This window comes from Schistocerca cancellata, chromosome 11 (assembly GCF_023864275.1).
Source record: "Schistocerca cancellata isolate TAMUIC-IGC-003103 chromosome 11, iqSchCanc2.1, whole genome shotgun sequence".
In the NCBI taxonomy this organism is placed as follows: Eukaryota; Metazoa; Arthropoda; class Insecta; order Orthoptera; family Acrididae; genus Schistocerca; species Schistocerca cancellata.
The window spans coordinates 88,910,574-88,933,477 of NC_064636.1; the positions used below are offsets into that span (position 1 = coordinate 88,910,574).

The 22,904-nt window shown below is 44.2% G+C and overlaps 1 pseudogene; it reads right to left on the bottom strand.

Moving 5' to 3' along the window:
• Nucleotides 1-20,898: 20,898 nt before the first annotated feature.
• Nucleotides 20,899-20,986, bottom strand: LOC126109017 (U6 spliceosomal RNA; annotated as a pseudogene).
• Nucleotides 20,987-22,904: the final 1,918 nt, after the last annotated feature.

The window sequence follows — 22,904 nt, forward strand, 5'->3', positions numbered from 1 at the left end:
TGCTTTGTGATTCATGAAAGGAAAGATAATCCATTGAATAAAATCTTTAAATTGAAATGAATGCCTTTTTTTTTTAAATAAAATCACTTTATATTATAAAAATTATTATTGGGGCATTTTTTTTGAAAGAAATTGGATGGCAGTTAAGATACATTACTAGATATGCGCAAGGCTGCTTCTTTACCTTCTACAATGATACTCATCCTCCAGACTCCCGACCAGAGCAGACTGCCGACACGCGCAGACTACTGCCAACTCCCGCCGACTAGCGACAAGCAACAACTAACTACACTCCTGGAAATTGAAATAAGAACACCGTGAATTCATTGTCCCAGGAAGGGGAAACTTTATTGACACATTCCTGGGGTCAGATACATCACATGATCACACTGACAGAACCACAGGCACATAGACACAGGCAACAGAGCATGCACAATGTCGGCACTAGTACAGTGTATATCCACCTCTCGCAGCAATGCAGGCTGCTATTCTCCCATGGAGACGATCATAGAGATGCTGGATGTAGTCCTGTGGAACGGCTTGCCATGCCATTTCCACCTGGCGCCTCAGTTGGACCAGCGTTCGTGCTGGACGTGCAGACCGCGTGAGACGACGCTTCATCCAGTCCCAAACATGCTCAATGGGGGACAGATCCGGAGATCTTGCTGGCCAGGGTAGTTGACTTACACCTTCTAGAGCACGTTGGGTGGCACGGGATACATGCGGACGTGCGTTGTCCTGTTGGAACAGCAAGTTCAAAAAAATGGTTCAAATGGCTCTGAGCACTATGGGACTTAACATCTATGGTCACCAGTCCCCTAGAACTCAGAACTACTTAAACCTAACTAACCTAAGGACAGCACACAACACCCAGCCATCACGAGGCAGAGAAAATCCCTGACCCCGCCGGGAATCGAACCCGGGAACCCGGGCGTGGGAAGCGAGAACGCTACCGCACGACCACGAGATGCGGGCGAACAGCAAGTTCCCTTGCCGGTCTAGGAATGGTAGAACGATGGGTTCGATGACGGTTTGGATGTACCGTGCACTATTCAGTGTCCCCTCGACGATCACCAGTGGTGTACGGCCAGTGTAGGAGATCGCTCCCCACACCACGATGCCGGGTGTTGGCCCTGTGTGCCTCGGTCGTATGCAGTCCTGATTGTGGCGCTCACCTGCACGGCGCCAAACACGCATACGACCATCATTGGCACCAAGGCAGAAGCGACTCTCATCGCTGAAGACGACACGTCTCCATTCGTCCCTCCATTCACGCCTGTCGGGACACCACTGGAGGCGGGCTGCACGATGTTGGGGCGTGAGCGGAAGACGGCCTAACGGTGTGCGGGACCGTAGCCCAGCTTCGTGGAGACGGTTGCGAATGGTCCTCGCCGATACCCCAGGAGCAACAGTGTCCCTAATTTGCTGGGATGTGGCGGTGCGGTCCCCTACGGCACTGCGTAGGATCCTACGGTCTTGGCGTGCATCCGTGCGTCGCTGCGGTCCGGTCCCAGGTCGACGGGCACGTGCACCTTCCGCCGACCACTGGCGACAACATCGATGTACTGTGGAGACCTCACGCCCCACGTGTTGAGCAATTCGGCGGTACGTCCACCCGGCCTCCCGCATGCCCACTATACGCCCTCGCTCAAAGTCCGTCAACTGCACATACGGTTCACGTCCACGCTGTCGCGGCATGCTACCAGTGTTAAAGACTGCGATGGAGCTCCGTATGCCACGGCAAACTGGCTGACACTGACGGCGGCGGTGCACAAATGCTGCGCAGCTAGCGCCATTCGACGGCCAACACCGCGGTTCCTGGTGTGTCCGCTGTGTCGTGCGTGTGATCATTGCTTGTACAGCCCTCTCGCAGTGTCCGGAGCAAGTATGGTGGGTCTGACACACCGGTGTCAATGTGTTCTTTTTTCCATTTCCAGGAGTGTACATACTGCTCTCTGGTCAGAGACTCTCCTAAGTCTTGCCTGTTGCAGGCAGCGCATACATCGCATACCTCTTACAAGGTCAAACATCGCGTTCGTGCTCTGCTGCGTTAGTATCTTCAACTCCTTATGTGAAGCAATTGTGAGAATCTAAACAGAAGAAATCGGAGGCTGAAGCTAAGAAAGCAGCGAGAAAGTTATTTGGGGAGGAGAGTGGAAAATCTTCCAATCGTAGACCCAAAGCAGAGGAATCGTCTAGTGACTCGGCATCCGATGTCCATCTTGATGACAGTGGGGATTCAGACAGCAGTGATGACGATGACGCAGAGTGTCTGTTCTGTACTGGGCGCTTTTCTGAAGGTAAACACGAGGAGATATGGGCACAGCGCACGAAATGTTATCGCAGGGCTCATGAACATTGCGGTGTCACAGAAGACAATTTTGTTTGCCCCGGTTGTCGTAACTATAAAACTAAGTAGTGTGAAATGAGTGAAGGATAACAGAAATGAATGAACATGTAAAAATGGTGTATTCATATGTCATTATTATGTAATAAAATAATTAAAGCAAAATATTATTGCTGTCTCATATTAGGAAACCTTGATCTTATTTCTATGAAATGCCTTGTTTGTGAAGATTTAATAAGTACTCTGAAAGATTGTTTATTATTGCAAATACGATAATTGTATGATAAAATTAAATAGTGTAAGATGTTATTACCATCATAAAAAATACAATTGCACTTACTTTTAGGTATTTTAAATGGGTTTACAAAAGTGTGTCTCATATTAGGCACCTTTCCTCTACGTGGACTGGACGTGGATAGTCAGCCACGATAAAAGCTTATGTATTAATTGTGTTCAAAAATGCGTAATTAACTGATTCTGGGTGCCCGGTAATGTGTGGGCTTACGTCATGAAGTTTAGTTGTTTTTTGTACAAAGTGGAAATAAATATGTTCTGGTGCAATGAATGATATTCCACGAGTAGCGTATTTATTAAATAAGAAGAGAGAGAGCGAGAGAGTGAAAATTTCCCCTTGCTAGCAATGAAATCTTCGGAGAAGCGTCCGGTGCTAGTAGAAGACATTGGCGCTGCAAGAAAGCAGAACCAGCGTTCTTCTACAAGTAAGTCCACGAAAACGCTTAAGCTGTATAGACGGAGCTTAACATTACACCGGGCCACCGCAGTGGCATAGATTCTGAGCGTTCAGCAACGTGTTGAACCAACAACGACTCAAAGGAAGGCTCGGCGCTTGTTGGTGACGTCACGTCAGCTAGGCACGGCGAACGCCAGGTCTGTCGCAGGCATACTCATAATGGTGGTGTCTCCCTCTCTGACACAGGAAAATGTGAAACTATTGGCGGTAGTTGACCAACACACATTGCTCTGAGAGATTTCTGCAATCAATTAATTGTGCAATTCATTACACTTCTTAACAAACAGTGTACTCCTGAACTTAAATTTCCATCTGTTTTAAGGATTGGCATACAAAAACAACTTCATCGTCCAGCAGCAACAGAATTCGTGTTTCTTTGCCTTATTTGTAAATCTGAGTATGTTAAGTTTGTACTGGGTTGCTTTTACAAGAAACTGTGAACATATTGGTGCTGTTCTTTGGGTATCTTGGTTGTCCATGGGGTGAGGAGCACGGAATGTTAATAAATATCTTGCAATTGTACACGTTGGGGGAGGGGGTGGGGGACAGAAGAAGAGGCAAAACAGAGATAATTGTTATATCAAATAAATTTTTTTTATCTTATAAAGTTTTTCCTTTGAGTTGCAAGAGGGGAATATTTATCTTTTCTAATATGCATGTTTAAAAAAGTTTAAGCTCAGCAGTATTTTCGGTGTATGAAGCTATTTTGTTTCCTGTTTAGAATTCCTTCCGTTGAAAACGACTGTAATCTAATGACTGGCAACAATAGGACATTTACACATGTGAATTTGTTCACATTTCCAGTGAAGATGTCAAACGAAAATAAATAAATAAATAAAAGAAACGAGTTCATTGTAAGGGGGTTGGCGTAAGTTTCGATAACGAAATGGATCAAGTAAATATAGTTACTCGAATGTAAAATTTCAGAAGCTTGCAATGGGGCAAAGCGTCTTCTCATATTGATCTACGTTTATTTCGACAGGATTCAGTAACACAGAACTATGATCTTCATTTGTAGCTTCACGCTAGCCGGAGTGGCCGAGCGGTTAAAGGCGCTACAGTCTGGAACGGCTTGACCGCTGCGGTCGCAGGTTCGAATCCTGCCTCGGGTATGGATGTGTGTGATGTCCTTAGGTTAGTTAGGTTTAAGTAGTTGTAGGTTCTAGGGGACTTATAACCACAGCAATTGAGCCCCATAGTGCTCAGAGCCATTTTTTGTAGCTTTACGATAGTAAGTAAATCTTTCATCTAAATAAAAGTGCAGAATTCAAAACAATACCAAACAGTTTGTTCAAAAATAAGAGATTTATAGTGATAAGCACGCCCAGGCGTTTCTGCAACAGACCTGGCGTTCGCCGTGCCTAGCTGGCGTGACGTCACCAACAAGCGCCGAGGCCTTCCTTTGAGTCGGTGTTGCTAGAACTCGCCACGCTCAACGTCAACATTCGACAGCAGGGCCGTGTGCCGAGGGCTTTTTTAGCGGAAGCAGCGTTAAAGTCTATACCCTGGAATCACACAGAAACATCACATTTTGAGATGTACGTTAAACGCAAATCCTCTCTTCCTTAAGCAGAAAGCGAAATACGAGGGCCGTTCAGAAAGTAACCTCCGGTTGATTTAAAAAAATACACCAAGTTAAATAAAAATATTTTAATATATACATCTTACAACTACATCTTTGCACTATTTTTCTACATAGTCTCCATAGCGATTGAGGCACTTATCGTATCTCTTCACAAGCTTTGAAATTCCTTCTGCATAAAAATCACCCGCTTGTGCCTGGAGCCAGCCTGTGACCGCATCTTTGAGCTCTTCGTCGTCATCAAACCGCTGTGACCCGAGCCATTTCTTCAAATGCATGAAGAGGTGATAATCACTTGGCGCCACTGTAAGGTGGATGGTTCATAACGTCCCACTTGAAGGACTCAAGAAGGGCCGTTGTTCTGCGAGCAGAGTGAGGACGGGCGTTATCGTGCAAAAAAACGATACCGGAAGTCAGCATACCACGGCGTTTGTTCTGCATAGCCCGTCGTAACTTTTTTATTGTTTCACAGTACACGTCTCGATTAATGGTCGTACCACGTTCCATGAATTCAACCAACAACACCCCTTTGGCATCCCAAAACACCGTTGCCATCAGTTTTCTGGCAGAAAAATCTTGCGAGGCTTTTCTCGGTTTGGTAGGCGAATTTGAATGTGCCCACATCTTTGATTGTTCTTTTGTGTCAGGGTTCACATACTTAATCCAGGTTTCGTCACCGGTCACGATTCTGTTTAACAATGGTTCTCCTTCGTCCTCATAACGTGACAGAAAGTCTAATGCAGAGGCCATTCTTTGAGTTTTGTGGTGGTCGGTAAGAATTTTGGGCACCCATCGTGTACAGAACTTACGGTAACCCAATCTTGCTGTCACTATCTCGTACAAGAGAGTCTTAGAAATCTGTGGAAAACCAGTAGACAACTCCGACATTGAGAAACGTCGATTTTCACGAACTTTTGCATCAACTGTCTGAACGAGTTCGTCAGTCACCAATGATGGTCTACCACTCCTCTCTTCATCATGAACGTTTTCTCGTCCACTTTTAAATAAACGTACCCATTCACGGACAACTCCTTCACTCATAACTCTCGGTCCGTACACGGCACAAAGCTCACGATGAATAGCTGCTGCAGAATATCCTTTGGCTGTAAAAAACCTTATGACAGCACGCACTTCACATTTGGCGGGGTTTTCTATTGCAGCACACATTTCAAACTGCCACAAAAACTAAACTAGCGCAGGTACGACGTTCACTCGACCACGGCTTGATGCCGACTGACCTGTTGAGTGCGTGAACGCACAGATGCCGTCGCTACTCCCCCCACAACCCGCACTGTGACCGATCGGAGGTTACTTTCTGAACCGCCCTCGTAGTATTCAAGCTACCGGCGTGATTTTTAAGCGATTCCTCACGGTAATTGTAATTGTTTTACGTTGTACTTAGGACACCCAACACCACCAACGGATTTCTAATGGCACTGCCCTCCGGCGTTTAAGGTCAGGCGGACGTGTGAGCCGATGAGCTCAGTCTCATCGTAAGGGTAAATCGTGAGGGTAGACCTGTGGTGTTGTTATGCTTACGGCAGTCGAAGCATTGAGGTGGAGATGTGCTGTTTGTTATTTCAATCCCTCGCTGTTTCTGATATCACAGTTTGTAGTTTAGCAAAAGTACTGTGAAAGGCTTGCACCCACTAGTTCAGGAAATAGCTCTAGACGCTGAACGTATAACACCCTCAACCATCAAAAAGAAAAGCGAAGTTCATCTATTTAAAAAAAACTGATAAAAATGCTCTTAACGCCTTTTTAAGAAACAGTCTCCACCCAATCCGATCTGATCACGTAAGCGTAGAAAAGATGTGGAATAATTTCAAAGACATGATATCGACGGCAACTGAGAGATATATACCACATAAATTAATAATTGATGGTACTGATCCCCCATGGCACACAAAACGGGTCAGATCACTGTAGTAGAAGCAACGAAAAAAGCATGCCAAATTTAAAAGAACACACAACCCCCCAAGATTGGCAAAGTTTTGCGAAAGTCCGAAAGATGATGCGTACTTCAATGCGAGATTTCCACAATGAAACTCTGTCTCGAAATCTGGCAGAAAAGCCAAAGAGATTCTCGTCATACATAAAGCACACCAGTGGCGAGACGCAATCAATACCTTCACTGCGCGATAACAACGGTGAAGTCACTGATGACAGTGTCACTAAAGCAGAGTTATTACACACGGTTTTTCGAAACTTCTTCACCAAAGAAGACGAAGTAAGTATTCCTGAATTCCAGAATGAGATTTTCACTCTGCAGCGGAATGTGCGCTTATATGAAACTTCCTGGCAGATTAAAACTGTGTGCCCGACCGAGACTCGAACTCGGGACCTTTTCTTGTCGGGGGCAAGTGCTCTACCGTCTGAGCTACCCAAGCATGACACACGCCCTTCTCACTACTTTACTTTTGCCAGTACCTCGTCTCTTACCTGCAAGATTCTCAGGAGAGTTTCTGTGAAGTTTGGAAGGTAGGAGACGAGGTACTGGCAGAAGTAAAGCTGTGAAGACGGCGTGTGAGTCATGCTTTGGTAGCTCAGACGGCGCCGGCACCGTAGCTCAAGCGTGTTCGGTCAGAGAACTGGCTGCACTCTGTAATAAAAGAGCTGAGTGAAGGGATCATCAAGGAACTTCAACGACTGTCATGCGACATTCGCAACGACCAAAAAAATAGACGGTACAATGCTTGTCCGCGAAAAGCGAAGGTCCCGAGTTCGAGTCTCGGTCCGCCACACAGTTTTAATCTGCAAGGAAGTTTTACGTTGTAAACTGCTATACTATCTTTCGTGTTAGTTTTGGTCTCACCAATTTTTGGATCGTGTTTCAGTATTCTGGAAGAAATGTGTGTCCAACATATACCTATTCAAAAAAGCACATAATAATTCACTTGACGCTTCCTGAGACAAAATCTCCACTCATTCCTAATTAATAATATAAGTGTAGACCAGGTATGGCTTAAATTCAAAGAAATGCTATAGGCAGAAATTGAGAGATTTATAACACATAAATTATCAAACGACGGAGCTGATACTAATTGGTACACAAAACAGGTTAGAACACTGTTGCAAAAACAACGAAACAAACATGCCAAATTTAAACAGACGTAAAGTCCTCAATATTGGCGATCTTTTACAGAAGCTCGAAATTTAGCGCGGATTTCAATGCGAGATGCCTATAACAGTTTCCACAACGAAACTTTGTCTTGAAACCTAACAGAAAATGCAAAGAGACTCTGGTCGTCAGAAAATGCAAAGAGACTCTGGTCGTATGTGAAGTATGTTAGCAGCAACAAACAATCAATGCCTTCTCTGCACGATAGCAATGGAGATACTATCGAAGACAGTGCTGCCAAAGCAGAGTTACTACACACATCCTTCCGAAATGCCTTCACAAAAGAAGTCGAAGTAAATGTTCCAGAATTCGAATCGAGAACAGCTGCCAACATGAGTAACGTAGATCCTCGGAGTAGTGAAGCAACTTAAATCACTTAATAAAAGCAAGTCTTCTGGTCCAGACAGTATACTAATTAGGTTCCTTTCGGAGAAAGCTGATGCATTAGCTCCATACTTAACAATTATACACAACCGTTCGATCGACGAAAAATCCGTACCCATAGACTGGAAAGTTGCACAGGTCACACCAATATTCAAGAAAGGTAGTAGGAGTAATCCACTAAATTACAGGTCCATATCCTTAACGTCGATATGCAGCAGGATTTTAGAACATATATTGTGTTCGAACATTACGAATTCCCTAAAAAAAAAAAAACTGTCTATTGACACACAGTCAACATGGATTGAGAAAACATCGTTCCTGAGAAACACAACTAGCTCTTTATTCACATGAAGTGTTGAGTGCTAATGACAAGGGATTTCAGATCGTTTCCGTATTTCTGGATTTCAGGAAGGCTTTTGACACTGTACCACACAAGCGGCTCGTAGTGAAGTTGCGTGCTTATGGAATATCGTCTCAGTTATGTGATTGCATTTGTCATTTCCTGTCAGAGAGGTCACAGTTCGTAGAAATTTATGGAAAGTCATTGAGTAAAACAGAAGTGATTTCTGGTGTTCCCCAAGGTAGCATTATAACGATTTTGGAGACAATCTGAGCAGCCGTCTTCGGTTGTTTGCAGATGATGCTGTCATTTATTGACTAATAAAGTCTTCAGAAGACCAAAACAAACTACAAAACGATTTAGAAAAGTGGCAGTTGACCCTAAATAACGAAAAGTGTAAGGTCATCCACATGAGTGCTAAAAGGAACTCGTTAAACTTCGGTTACACGATTAAGCAGGCTCTTGCACAGGATAGAGTAGCATGGAGAGCTGCATCAAACCAGTCTCAGGACTGAAGACCACAACAACAACAATCTAAAAGCCGTAAATTCAACTAAATACCTAGATATCAGAAAATGTGACAGACCTACTAAAGAGACTGCCTACACTACGCTTGTCCGTCCTCTTTTAGAATGTTCCATAAAATTAGAATACTGCTGCGCGGTGTGGGATCCTTACCAGATAGGACTGACGGAGTACATCGAAAAAGTTCAAAGAAAGGCAGCACGTTTGTACCATCGCGAAATATGGAAGAGAGGGTGTCAGAAATGATACAGGATTTGATATGGACATCATTAAAAGAAAGGCGTTTTTCGTTTGCGTCGGAATCTTCTCAAGAAATTCTAATCGCCAACTTTCTCCTCCGAATGCGAAAATATTTTGTTGACACCGACCTACATAGGGAGGAACGATCGCCAAGATAAAATAAGGGAAATCAGAGCTCGTACGGAAAGATATAGGTGTTCATTCTTTCCGCGTTATACGAGATTGGAATAGTAGAGAATTGTGAAGGTGGTTCGATGAACCCTCTGCCAGGCACTTAAATGTGATTTGCAGAGTATCCATGTAGATGTAGATGTGGATGAACATCAGTTTTGAAGAAGCAGGTAGCTCAGTTAAAAAAAAAATTGGCTAGGTGCGACTAGGACTTGCACTCTAAGCGTTGCGTACAAATTTAATTATCTCTCGGTTACAGGTCTTCCAAGACTTTCGAGAATGTTTTAAAATTAACTTTGAAGTCTGATAACAAACTACAAAAGAAATATTTTTTTCATGTGATATAAATACAAATCCACAACTCCCGGATTTTCCGTTTTGGTGATTGAGTTTGTGAGTATCAAAATAAGTGGCATAAATGGCCGTATCTTTTGACTGGCACTGACTTAGAAGCTTACATTTATTACTTCACCAGGGGACTATAGACCTTATTATGAGAAATAAATTTCATCTTCGTACGTCTACTCGTTCCTCCTTGTATCTGGTTGTCTGTCTGTTCGCCCGTCTGTCAACATCCCCTTATGTTGACAGACGGGCGAACAGACAGACAACCAGATACAAATTTACAGCTTTCGGATTTTTTTCCTTTAGTTTTGCTGTGAAACCTTGCTTTTTGCCATATTACATGGTTCTTCGTCAACATAAAGTACCCTATCGATGATAGGCAATGGAAACCTCGCGATTATAAAAACCAACAACTCCGCTTGCTAACAGCGCTCGGTAGACCGGATGGTCACCCATCCGAGTGCTAGCCCAGTCCGACAGCGCTTAACTTCGATGATCTGACGGGAACTTTTTTTTTTAACGTAATAAACTTTTATTTACAAAATAACAGATACAGTGATGAGATTCCAAGGTACTTTCAATTTCTACACTCCTGGAAATGGAAAAAAGAACACATTGACACCGGTGTGTCAGACCCACCATACTTGCTCCGGACACTGTGAGAGGGCTGTACAAGGAATGATCACACGCACGGTACAGCGGACACACCAGGAACCGCGGTGTTGGCCGTCGAATGGCGCTAGCTGCGCAGCATTTGTGCACCGCCGCCGTCAGTGTCAGCCAGTTTGCCGTGGCATACGGAGCTCCATCGCAGTCTTTAACACTGGTAGCATGCCGCGACAGCGTGGACGTGAACCGTATGTGCAGTTGACGGACTTTGAGCGAGGGCGTATAGTGGGCGTGCGGGAGGTCGGGTGGACGTACCGCCGAATTGCTCAACACGTGGGGCGTGAGGTCTCCACAGTACACCGATGTTGTCGCCAGTGGTCGGCGGAAGGTGCACGTGCCCGTCGACCTGGGACCGGACCGCAGCGACGCACGGATGCACGCCAAGACCGTAGGATCCTACGCAGTGCCGTAGGGGACCGCACCGCCACTTCCCAGCAAATTAGGGACACTGTTGCTCCTGGGGTATCAGCGAGGACCATTCGCAACCGTCTCCATGAAGCTGGGCTACGGTCCCGCACACCGTTAGGCCGTCTTCCGCTCACGCCCCAACATCGTGCAGCCCGCCTCCAGTGGTGTCGCGACAGGCGTGAATGGAGGGACGAATGGAGACGTGTCGTCTTCAGCGATGAGAGTCGCTTCTGCCTTGGTGCCAATGATGGTCGTATGCGTGTTTGGCGCCGTGCAGGTGAGCGCCACAATCAGGACTGCATACGACCGAGGCACACAGGGCCAACACCCGGCATCACGGTGTGGGGAGCGATCTCCTACACTGGCCGTACACCACTGGTGATCGTCGAGGGGACACTGAATAGTGCACGGTACATCCAAACCGTCATCGAACCCATCGTTCTACCATTCCTAGACCGGCAAGGGAACTTGCTGTTCCAACAGGACAATGCACGTCCGCATGTATCCCGTGCCACCCAACGTGCTCTAGAAGGTGTAAGTCAACTACCCTGGCCAGCAAGATCTCCGGATCTGTCCCCCATTGAGCATGTTTGGGACTGGATGAAGCGTCGTCTCACGCGGTCTGCACGTCCAGCACGAACGCTGGTCCAACTGAGGCGCCAGGTGGAAATGGCATGGCAAGCCGTTCCACAGGACTACATCCAGCATCTCTACGATCGTCTCCATGGGAGAATAGCAGCCTGCATTGCTGCGAAAGGTGGATATACACTGTACTAGTGCCGACATTGTGCATGCTCTGTTGCCTGTGTCTATGTGCCTGTGGTTCTGTCAGTGTGATCATGTGATGTATCTGACCCCAGGAATGTGTCAATAAAGTTTCCCCTTCCTGGGACAATGAATTCACGGTGTTCTTATTTCAATTTCCAGGAGTGTATTTCTGTTAGTTATCGAGTCTTTTCTTTTCTGATATGTGACTTTGTAGCAATTGTCTGTTTCGTTGTATGTTGTACGTTTGCAGGTTGATTTACACTGTTGCGCCGATTTGTAAGTCAGTGGGAACCGGTGTTCCCACTGCGGCAAGCCCGTTGGCCTCACTTCATACTACTTTTTAAGAAAACGTGTTTGCTTCTCGTGTAAAATTTATTTTGATGGGTGAGTTTACCAGTATCAAAATACGTTACATAAATGGCCGTAGCTTTTGATTGCTTTGTCTTAGAAGCTTCAGGGTTTTAAACAACCATAACATAAATTTCAACTTGACAAATCTATACATTCCTAAGACAAAAGGTTTTTTAACAGTTGAAAAGACAGACGGAAACAAAGTGATCCTATAAAGCTTCTCTTTATATAGACTGGGACACGGAATCTTAAAAGAACGAATCCACAGGGCCAGATTTATTTTTGTGTTCCTAAAAATTCCTTGTGGAGTGGAAATGCATGGGAGCCGAGTGTGATGTCACCGCCAGACACCACACTTGCTAGGTGGTAGCTTTTAAATCGGCCGCGGTCCGCTAGTATACGACGGACCCGCGTGTCGCCACTGTCAGTAATTGCAGACCGAGCGCCGCCACACGGCAGGTCTAGAGAGACTTCCTAGCACTCGCCCCAGTTGTACAGCCGACTTAGCCAGAGATGGATCATTGACAAATACGCTCTCATTTGCCGAGACGATAGTTAGCGTAGCCTTCAGCTACGTCATTTGCTACCACCTAGCAAGGCGCCATAGCATTTGATAATTAATATTGTGAAGCCTGTACAGTAACGAGAGATGTTCTACAATTGTGGATTAAAGTTAAGTATTCTACCAGTTACTCTTGTTTTGCTAGTCTTATTTCTGTGACCTGTTCCAGACATCACGCCCGACTGCGTGAGCTTAATCGCGTGCTTTTCGGCTTCCTCCAAACTCCGTGAATTGGCTCCTGCCAATTCACAACACCGAGCTTACATCCAGTAGCTCGCTTTCATCTACAGGTGAAAATTATTGATTTATATGTAAAAGACGCAAATTGGTTACAAATTACAGCTTGCACACACACTTTATTCAGGTTGAAAACGCTTCTACAGATATTCGGATTTAGGTTACGACATGTTCGATATGCCTGCCATCATTTGCGATGATGTGGCGCAGACGAATAGCGAAATTCTGCACGACCCTCTGAAGTGTCGGAACATCGGTGCTGTCGATGACATCTTGAATGGCTGTTTTCACCTGAGCAATGGTTTTGGGGTTATTGCTGTACACCTTGTCTTTAATATAGCCCCACAAAAAGGACTCGCATGTGTTCACAACCGGAGATTATGGTACCTCAGAGACAGAAAGCGGTCCCCAAAGTGCTCCTCCAGGACATCAAACACTCTCCTGCTTCGATAGGGTCGAGCTGCGTCTTGTATGAACCACCTCTTGTCGAAATCAGGGTCTCTCTGCATAATGGGGTTGAAATCATCTTGCAGAACCTTTACATACAGTTCAGCAGTCACGGTGCCATCGAGGAATTTCGCACCGATTATTCGGTGACAGCACATTGCGCACCACAGAGTCACCCGTTGATGGTGAAGAGACTTCTCGATCGTGAAATTCTGATTCTCAGTCCTCCAAATGCGCCAAAAAAAATGGTTCAAATAGCTCTGAGCACTATGGAACTTAACACCTATGGTCATCAGTCCCCTAGAACTTAGAACTACTTAAACCTAACTAACCTTAGGACACCAACACATTGCCCAGTCATCACGAGGCAGAGAAAATCCCTGACCCCGCCGGGAATCGAGAACGCTACCGCACGACCACGAGCTGCGGACCCAAATGCGCCAATTTTGCTTATTGACGAACGCATCTCTAAATGAAGGTGGGCTTCGTCGCTAAAGCGCATACTAATTCCCATCATGCCCCGCGGCCAACAGTGCAGTTTGAACGTCCTAACGCAAACCAGTCAGAAGTGACGACGATTTTATTTCATATAGTTCAAAAATTGTCACGCTGTATCTCGTGGCAATACGGTGGCTCTTGTACACGCATCTGGCCTCGAAATGTATTGCAGCGTACATTGGTGGGCAACATTGGCCAGCCATGTTGCCGAATTGCGGCTGCATTTCAGTGTACCAGCAACGTTGTCGGGCTATATTGTCGAATTTCTGTTGCCCGTGTAAACGTGCCTTTGAACGTATCAAAGTGCACTGAAGAGGTGACACCCGTCACCAATCCACGCACCGGAGCGCACTTTCGGAGTCATCGAATTGTGCGTACAGCAGGAAATACTCTGTTGTTCACGTGTGTGTGTGTGTGTGTGTGTGGAAGCGGTTTCTCTTCCCGACGCGCCAAGCACGCGCGGCTCGACAACACGCCCGCAGTTCCTGTTTCCCCTCCCTGCCGCTCACGCACGCGCACGCGCACACACGCGTGTCCTTTGTGCTGGCACATCTGCCATGGCCAGCCGCGTCTCTTCCCTCCCGCAGCAGGCGTTTACGGCAGCTGCGCTCGGTGTCACGATTCCCTCCCCCCCCCCCCCCCCCTCATCCACCGCTCAACCGCCAACATCCACGAAGTAGCACCAGCACTTGCGTGACGTCACGTTGTTCCCTGCTCTGTCGCCTCGCGGCCCAATTCGACCAGTCACACACACAGACCTTCAGATGTCAGACACTCACAAGGGGAGGCCGCCAATTGTGAAATTCAGATTCGATTCATACTGCGCATAATAAAAGCTCATGGCCAGAGGTGTAATGTGGCAAAGCACCAAGATGCACTTCTCAGCCGTTGTCGAGAAAGTCGACAGTTGGAAGAAACCCTTGCAGTGAAATACTATCTACGATTAATAGTTTTGTACAGCGTCGTGGCGTAGCGGTAAGCGCTCGGGCTCGTAACCAGAAGGTCGCCGGATCGAATCTCGCACCATGCAACTTTTTTTATTATTTGTTTTTTTGTAATTCAAATGTATACATATATATAATTCCCGGCAATCAGTTGCAACGATTATGCATATAATAAGTTGTTGAAAGTCTTTTGACGTTGAAAATTGAAACTTTGAAATAAAACACAATATCACAAATAATATTCAAGTGGATACAATTTATTGATAAGTTCGGTATACACTCGCCCATAATTAACAATTAGTGACCAGAAGTAGCTGGAGTATCGCACGAACCAGAGTGATAGTTATCATAGAAACATGGAAAGCAGAAAACAGCACGACATCGAGCACATCTGATAAACGATGCGTTTTTACAAGAACAATTATTTTTTAAATTATCTGTTGGGAAGCACACCTGATTGACATTCTGAAAAATTGTTCCATCGTTCGTCAGGTTTGATGCATACCATGCGTATCGTATCATATCGGCAAAAATCGGAGAAGACAATTGGTGGTGGACGGTGGATTGGATTTATTTCAAGTATATATATATATATATATATATATATATATATATATATGTGTGTGTGTGTGTGTGTGTGTGTGTGTGTGTGTGTGTGTGTGTGTGTACATTTGAATTACAAAAAAAACAAATAATAAAAAAAAGTTGCATGGCGCGAGAGTCGATCCGGCGACCTTCGGATTACGAACTCGAGTACTTAACGCTGCGCCACGACGCTGTAGAAAACTAATAATCGTCGAGAGTATTTCACCGCAACGGTTTCTTTTAACTCGATTTTGTCGACAACGGCTGAGAAGTGCATCTTGGTGCTTTGCCACATTACACCTCTGGCCATGAGCTGTTATTATCCACAGTATGAATCGAATCTGAATTTCACAATTGGCAGCCTCCCCTTGTCAGATCGATACCAAACGTTGTGTGTCGATAAAGTATCAACCAAAACTCCGATTTAGTTCGTACTATGTGCTATCGTTAAGGCAGAACTACTGGAGGACAAGGCCGGTATTACACTCTAAAATTTCTTTGTCCAATATCTTTGTCAAAGAAATTTGATGGTGTAATAGGTAACTTTGTCAAATGTCATCAAATATTTGATCAAATCTAGGGCCTCGCTGTAGATTTGATCAAAGAAGTCGCTTGTCTTCTGTTCACTGCAATGTGACATGTTACCACGTGGAGCGCTAGCATCGCTGCAGCGTTCTCTCATTTGTAGTGTTTTTATAAACGTTGCCGGTAAAATGTGATTGGTGTGTACCGACAACTACAAAATTAGTAGAGATGTATGAAGCTGATGAGGCGGTTTACAATGTGAGGCACCCTGAATACAAAAATAGATTAAGGGGCTCCGGAACGCCTTATAGTTGCAATGTTAAAATAACGCTTATAAATTACATCTTTCCTCACAAAGTATTTGAGGTAGGAAGTTGAACTTTTTACAGATTATTTATTGGAATATGGACTACAACTTAACACAGGGATTTTACAAAATTTTAGTTCAGTTATTAAAGATGATTTTTTTTCAATTGTAATGAAAATTCACATTTTTTGCAATTTTTTATTTATATATTCAAAAATATACAGTTTTTTGGAAAAAGGCTGTGTTAAATTATGCAGAAGGTACTGTGTAACATTTACTGAAAGTTTGAAACAAATATGTTTGGAAGATCCTTAGAAAACATGTAATTAGTATGAGAAAATAAAAGTTTTGGGAATCGAGCGACAAAGATTGCATTAAATTTTTAGTGCATTCCAGGTCCATGGGATGGATTATCTTCATCCTCTGCAAACTCCTCCTCCAGCTTCCTCTTGTTCCTCCTCCTGTTTACTCTTGCTTGTATTTCTAGACTCTTTACAGCCCTGTCTGCAGCCCGAAGGCGTTCCTTGTCTAAAGCAAGCATCGCTCGTACCAAATTAGAACCTATCTTCATTCCCATATTTCTAAATACCTTGCACCTTACAATGTTGCCAACATTGAAAGTCGCAACAGCATCATACACACCAAAGTGAAGTGTTTCTATTCCAACAAATACAGTCTTGGGGATTCTCGACCATATTACACTATTTACACTTTCATTGGGGTTTTGAGTTTTTCCGTGAATACACTTTTTCAACAGTTCAGGTGCTGCTAAGTCTCTGAAAATAGGTTTTATCACCTCCATTATTGCATGAGGCAGACTATGCTTATGAGTGTACACTTCACCAGTTAGCAATCCTTTGTTATATTTACACCAACTGTCTTCTTCTTTGGGACACAAGCTACGTTGGGGATTTTCATCGGTTGAAGAAGTATGAAAAAAAAGAGCCCAAACAGCCTTCTTCATTTCGTCGCCACTTTGTGTATTTTGCCTAATAGACATTCCATAATAGTTCTGTATTTTGTCAAGAAACAGAATTAATTACGAATATTTTCGAGACAACGACAGAGTAAATAAACATGAAACAATCACACCAGCGATATATATTGAACCATCACAGGTTAGCCACAACACATACTTTATCTCACATCACTAAAATGTACCTGATGAATACGTACGTTAATAATAACACCATTTGACAGCAGTTTAACAGCGCCACAGTGGGTCACGCCCATGTAGAACACATTTCAAAAAAAAAAAATTAAAAATAGTTGTAGTCTTCAGAATTGAATAAATTATATATCTATTAAAAGGTAATAGTCTGCAGATTCAGAAAACGCAAAAAAGTAAAAATTGAACTTTTCAAGATTTTGAGCCTTCCCGGAGCCCCTTAAGAAGATTGAAGACCTGAGCTAACCCTCTCCTGTAGCAAGAAATAGAAATGTTACAGTGAGTCTGTCTTCTGCACATATAGCAGTTCTTAAGTGAGTATTGAGCTTTGTGATATGAGGATGCATATCACTGAGCACGTACAGAAATGTATGCTCATCCATTCTTGAGTAACTGATGTACGACTTGACCTCCTCCACTATAAGCTCACGTTAACAAGTTTGTTGAATGCTTCTGTCGTGTCGTCGTAAAACCCACTGCTTCACCCAGGTGTGTTTCCTTCTTTTCCCCCGCTTCTCTTCCGCATGTGCACACAGTACAATTGTGGCACATGCAACTGCGGCGGTTAATAACAAGTTGTTGTCAGCCATCTTGAACTTTGATAAAAAATATGATGACAGTGTAATACCCCTTTTTTAGCGCCACGTCAAAGAGCTTTGTCAAATATATTTGACGAATATTTGCTTACATCTTTGATCAAATCTTTGACAAAGAAATTTGATAGTGCAATACCGGCCTTAGTCAGAGTTATGTGGGTGAGTTGGTAGAGCGTGATGCTGCCGTGCAGAGCGTCCCGGGTTCTGGTTTATCCACAAAAAAAGACAAATGGCCATGGAAAAGGGTTCGAGGAACAACGCTGAGACAAAAATTCAAAAGAAAAGAATGTACAGACGAAGACTTATAAAAACGACAGTAATGTTAACCAACTGTAGGAATATAACAGCTTAACAGAAAGAAATATTTAAAAATGTATCGTTGTTAATAATTTAAATAAATATATATGGTTACCAAAAAAGGCTCAAAGCTCACTGTAGCAGTTTTTTTAACTGTTTACTCGCGAAACTGTTATAATGGAGAACATTTTCCTAATATGTAAATTAGACTTTTCGTAGTTTGTAGGAATGTTCTTCGGCAGTCTGCTTTCGCTTCGTTAGGTGACAGAAGCAAACCTATAGAGTACGTTTGTATAGTAAGGTGTAGTGTTCTGTCGAATTAGTGATACAGAGGAGACACCACTCGTGATGTTACATAGCGACCGTCGCGTACGTACAACAGTGGAAATAAATGAAGATGAAAGAGAGCGTGCAGCATGCCTATTGGACATAACTGATCAATGAAATGCGTCGAGCGTCACGGAATAGGAAACATTAGATATTGAAGAGCTCACACTAGATGATTCCGTTTCTGACCAATGGACTAGAGACGACGTTACGCACGTGTTATTAACCCAGATAACCCTGACGTCCTTCTGGAAGGACGACGTAACTCACTGTTGAAATTATTTACTTTTGCGTATAACGCATTGTTGTAACGGACTGTGACGCATTGTTATATGAAGTGGGAAGAGTCAGTTGCGCGCTGCGACAGTCAGTTTGACGCTGTCGTTTATAGTGAGTGAGAAACTGTGTCTTGAAAATAGGGCCAATTTTACCATGGACGAACTGACTGACCTTGTCATCGATGGGTATATATATTTTCTTTCATATTGCGTCAATAATTCTGAAACTTGTCACATAATATCTTAAAGAATTAACCTATATTATTTATATGCTCATATTACGATTGAAAGTTTTCGTCAATTGTAATTCAATAATGTTTCCAACCGTCCTTCCAGAAGGACGTCAGGGTAATGTGTTGTCATTTTGTATTCACAGAAAACGATGTACACTTATGGAACTTTTGGACATGTTAGAATCAAAAGATGAGGAAATACCTAATACTGGTGTGAATGTAACATTACACCCTCCTCTAAATTCAACTGATGACATAACAGATGAAGATTCGGGTGCTGAAGAAAATCCAAGTGTAGATAAATTACCAGCAAGTCAGCTCAATGCTACTGCGTTACATGACCTAGAAGAGAGGGGCGTGGAAGCAACAGGAACATAAGAGGAAACAGAGTTAAGAATTGTACTCTATCATTTGTAGATAAAATGATAAAAGAAAATAGATGATCATATGAAATTTGTTCTCACTCAGCATCCGGGATTTCCACTGTACGTTGGAATGACAACAATGTTGTTACTGTAGCCACCAACTTTGACAGAGTGCGAACACTACGCTCTGTAGCAAGATTTACCAGGGAACAAAAAAAAAAAAAAAAAAAAAAAAAAGCATTAGCGTGCTTCAACCTAACTTGGGAGGCATAGATCGAACTGACCAAAATCAATCCCTATATAGATGCTCTATAAGAGAGAAAAAGTGGTATTTCCCGATCACTGCACGTTTTATAGACATTGCAGAGCAAAATGCCTGGGATCTTTACAAGCACAACGAATAACCCATAGATCATCTGACATTTCGTCGTCGAATTGTCACTGCAATTCTTGAAAGTAACAAAAGAGTCACTACCAGCAGAGGATGTCTTAGTAAGAGGGCAAAACAAGATTCTAGATTTGATGGAAGAGAACATTATGTTGCTGAATTACCAATGGACGAGATAACAAAAAAGAAGCAGCAACTGAAATGTCGAAGTTGCCACAAAAAAACTACTACTATGTGTGTAAGATGTGACGAACCACCTCATGTATGTTGCTTTTTGTCTTATCATACTAGTGCATAAAATATGTGTATAGGTTATTTTCTTTGTTTTTTGTATTTATTAGCTGTTTTAGCACATAATTCAAATTTATTTATGTTCATTTGAAAGTATAAAAACCAAAACAAGTTAATTGTGCAATGTCATATACTTTAAAAACATGTTCCCTTATTGTCCTGACGTCCTTCTGGAAGGACGCCCATTTTTGTAAATACTAAATAAAAATAAATACTCAAAATTGTTTTTACTTTCTTCCTTACAACCTTGTGAATGAATGTAGATAAGAAATAAATCAATTTTTGAAAAACAAATAATTCGGAACTATCTGGGTTAATCTTATTATTTTGTTTCTTATTAGCACAATTAGTTTTTTCATTATTATTATTATTACTATTACTTCTGAACATGTGAGCAATTGTTTATTTTTCTGTTCTGGTTGTATATTCTGTGAAACTACAATTGTGTTCTGCAGATTTACTGCTTTCAAAGAAACTAAGCGAAAGCACACTGCTACGAGGACATTGTTGTGAACTCCGAACAGTCCTGTAACATGTCAATAAAAAAAAGGGCTGTCACCAACAGGTTTCAACCTGTGACTTTTTTTTGGTTGATCTCATTTTGTTCGTTGTTGTTTGTTCGGGACGGACGCCCCACGACGCTTGTTCAACTTCATCATTGATCCATTAACTCCGTTTTTTTTTATTACAGGGAGCAGCCTTTTTTCGTTATTTTGTTCGTTGCGTTTGGTCGGGGCGAACGTCACATGACATCTCTTCAAGTTGATCGTTGATTCCTTTACTCAGTTTTTTTATCACAGAAGGCCACCAAACATGCTGAACTACCGTGCCGACATTCCAAGCCCTCCAAAAATTGACAATGTGTAATTAAGTCCGGCCATACTAATCTTCTCTGTATCGTTCCAATTTAAGTATATGTACTGCCGAAGCGAGTACTACCTTTGATACGGCGGTCTAACGCTCTATCAATTTACCCACGGCTGCCACACATGTTGCTCACTCCCAGTTATACTTTTCATGTACGCCTTAGCTCTGATGTTACCTCTAATTAACGTTTACACCCGTTTTGCTGGACGATGGCACATAGTACGAACTAAATCGGTGTTCTGGTGATACTCTATCGACGTACAACGCTTGATACAGATCTGAGTGTCTTACATCCGGAGGTATGGGTGTCGGCTACTGATGACTAGCGTATATACACTCCTGGAAATTGAAATAAGAACACCGTGAATTCATTGTCCCAGGAAGGGGAAACTTTATTGACACATTCCTGGGGTCAGATACATTACATGATCACACTGACAGAACCACAGGCACATAGACACAGGCAACAGAGCATGCACAATGTCGGCACTAGTACAGTGTATATCCACCTTTCGCAGCAATGCAGGCTGCTATTCTCCCATGGAGACGATCGTAGAGATGCTGGATGTAGTCCTGTGGAACGGCTTGCCATGCCATTTCCACCTGGCGCCTCAGTTGGACCAGCGTTCGTGCTGGACGTGCAGACCGCGTGAGACGACGCTTCATCCAGTCCCAAACATGCTCAATGGGGGACAGATCCGGAGATCTTGCTGGCCAGGGTAGTTGACTTACACCTTCTAGAGCACGTTGGGTGGCACGGGATACATGCGGACGTGCGTTGTCCTGTTGGAACAGCAAGTTCCCTTGCCGGTCTAGGAATGGTAGAACGATGGGTTCGATGACGGTTTGGATGTACCGTGCACTATTCAGTGTCCCCTCGACGATCACCAGTGGTGTACGGCCAGTGTAGGAGATCGCTCCCCACACCATGATGCCGGGTGTTGGCCCTGTGTGCCTCGGTCGTATGCGGTCCTGATTGTGGCGCTCACCTGCACGGCGCCAAACACGCATACGACCATCATTGGCACCAAGGCAGAAGCGGCTCTCATCGCTGAAGACGACACGTCTCCACTCGTCCCTCCATTCACGCCTGTCGCGACACCACTGGAGGCGGGCAGCACGATGTTGGGGCGTGAGCGGAAGACGGCCTAACGGTGTGCGGGACCGTAGCCCAGCTTCATGGAGACGGTTGCGAATGGTCCTCGCCGATACCCCAGGAGCAACAGTGTCCCTAATTTGCTGGGAAGTGGCGGTGCGGTCCCCTACGGCACTGCGTAGGATCCTACGGTCTTGGCGTGCATCCGTGCGTCGCTGCGGTCCGGTCCCAGGTCGACGGGCACGTGCACCTTCCGCCGACCACTGGCGACAACATCGATGTACTGTGGAGACCTCACGCCCCACGTGTTGAGCAATTCGGCGGTACGTCCACCCGGCCTCCCGCATGCCCACTATACGCCCTCGCTCAAAGTCCGTCAACTGCACATACGGTTCACGTCCACGCTGTCGCGGCATGCTACCAGTGTTAAAGACTGCGATGGAGCTCCGTATGCCACGGCAAACTGGCTGACACTGACGGCGGCGGTGCACAAATGCTGGGCAGCTAGCGCCATTCGACGGCCAACACCGCGGTTCCTGGTGTGTCCGCTGTGCCGTGCGTGTGATCATTGCTTGTACAGCCCTCTCGCAGTGTCCGGAGCAAGTATGGTGGGTCTGACACACCGGTGTCAATGTGTTCTTTTTTCCATTTCCAGGAGTGTATATAAGAAAAAAAAAAGACACCCAAAATCGGGCTCGTCTTACATGACAGATAAAAGAAAAATTTGAAAGTTATATAGATTAAAATCATTATAAAATAAAATAAATCACTCACTAATGCATTTAATTCTTAAATTTCCAGGTGCGTTATCACAGACGGCTAGCTTGTTGCTCTGTTGCTAGGGATGGGGTAGGAGATTACAGCGTTATGTAGTCGTTCTTTCCCGAAGAT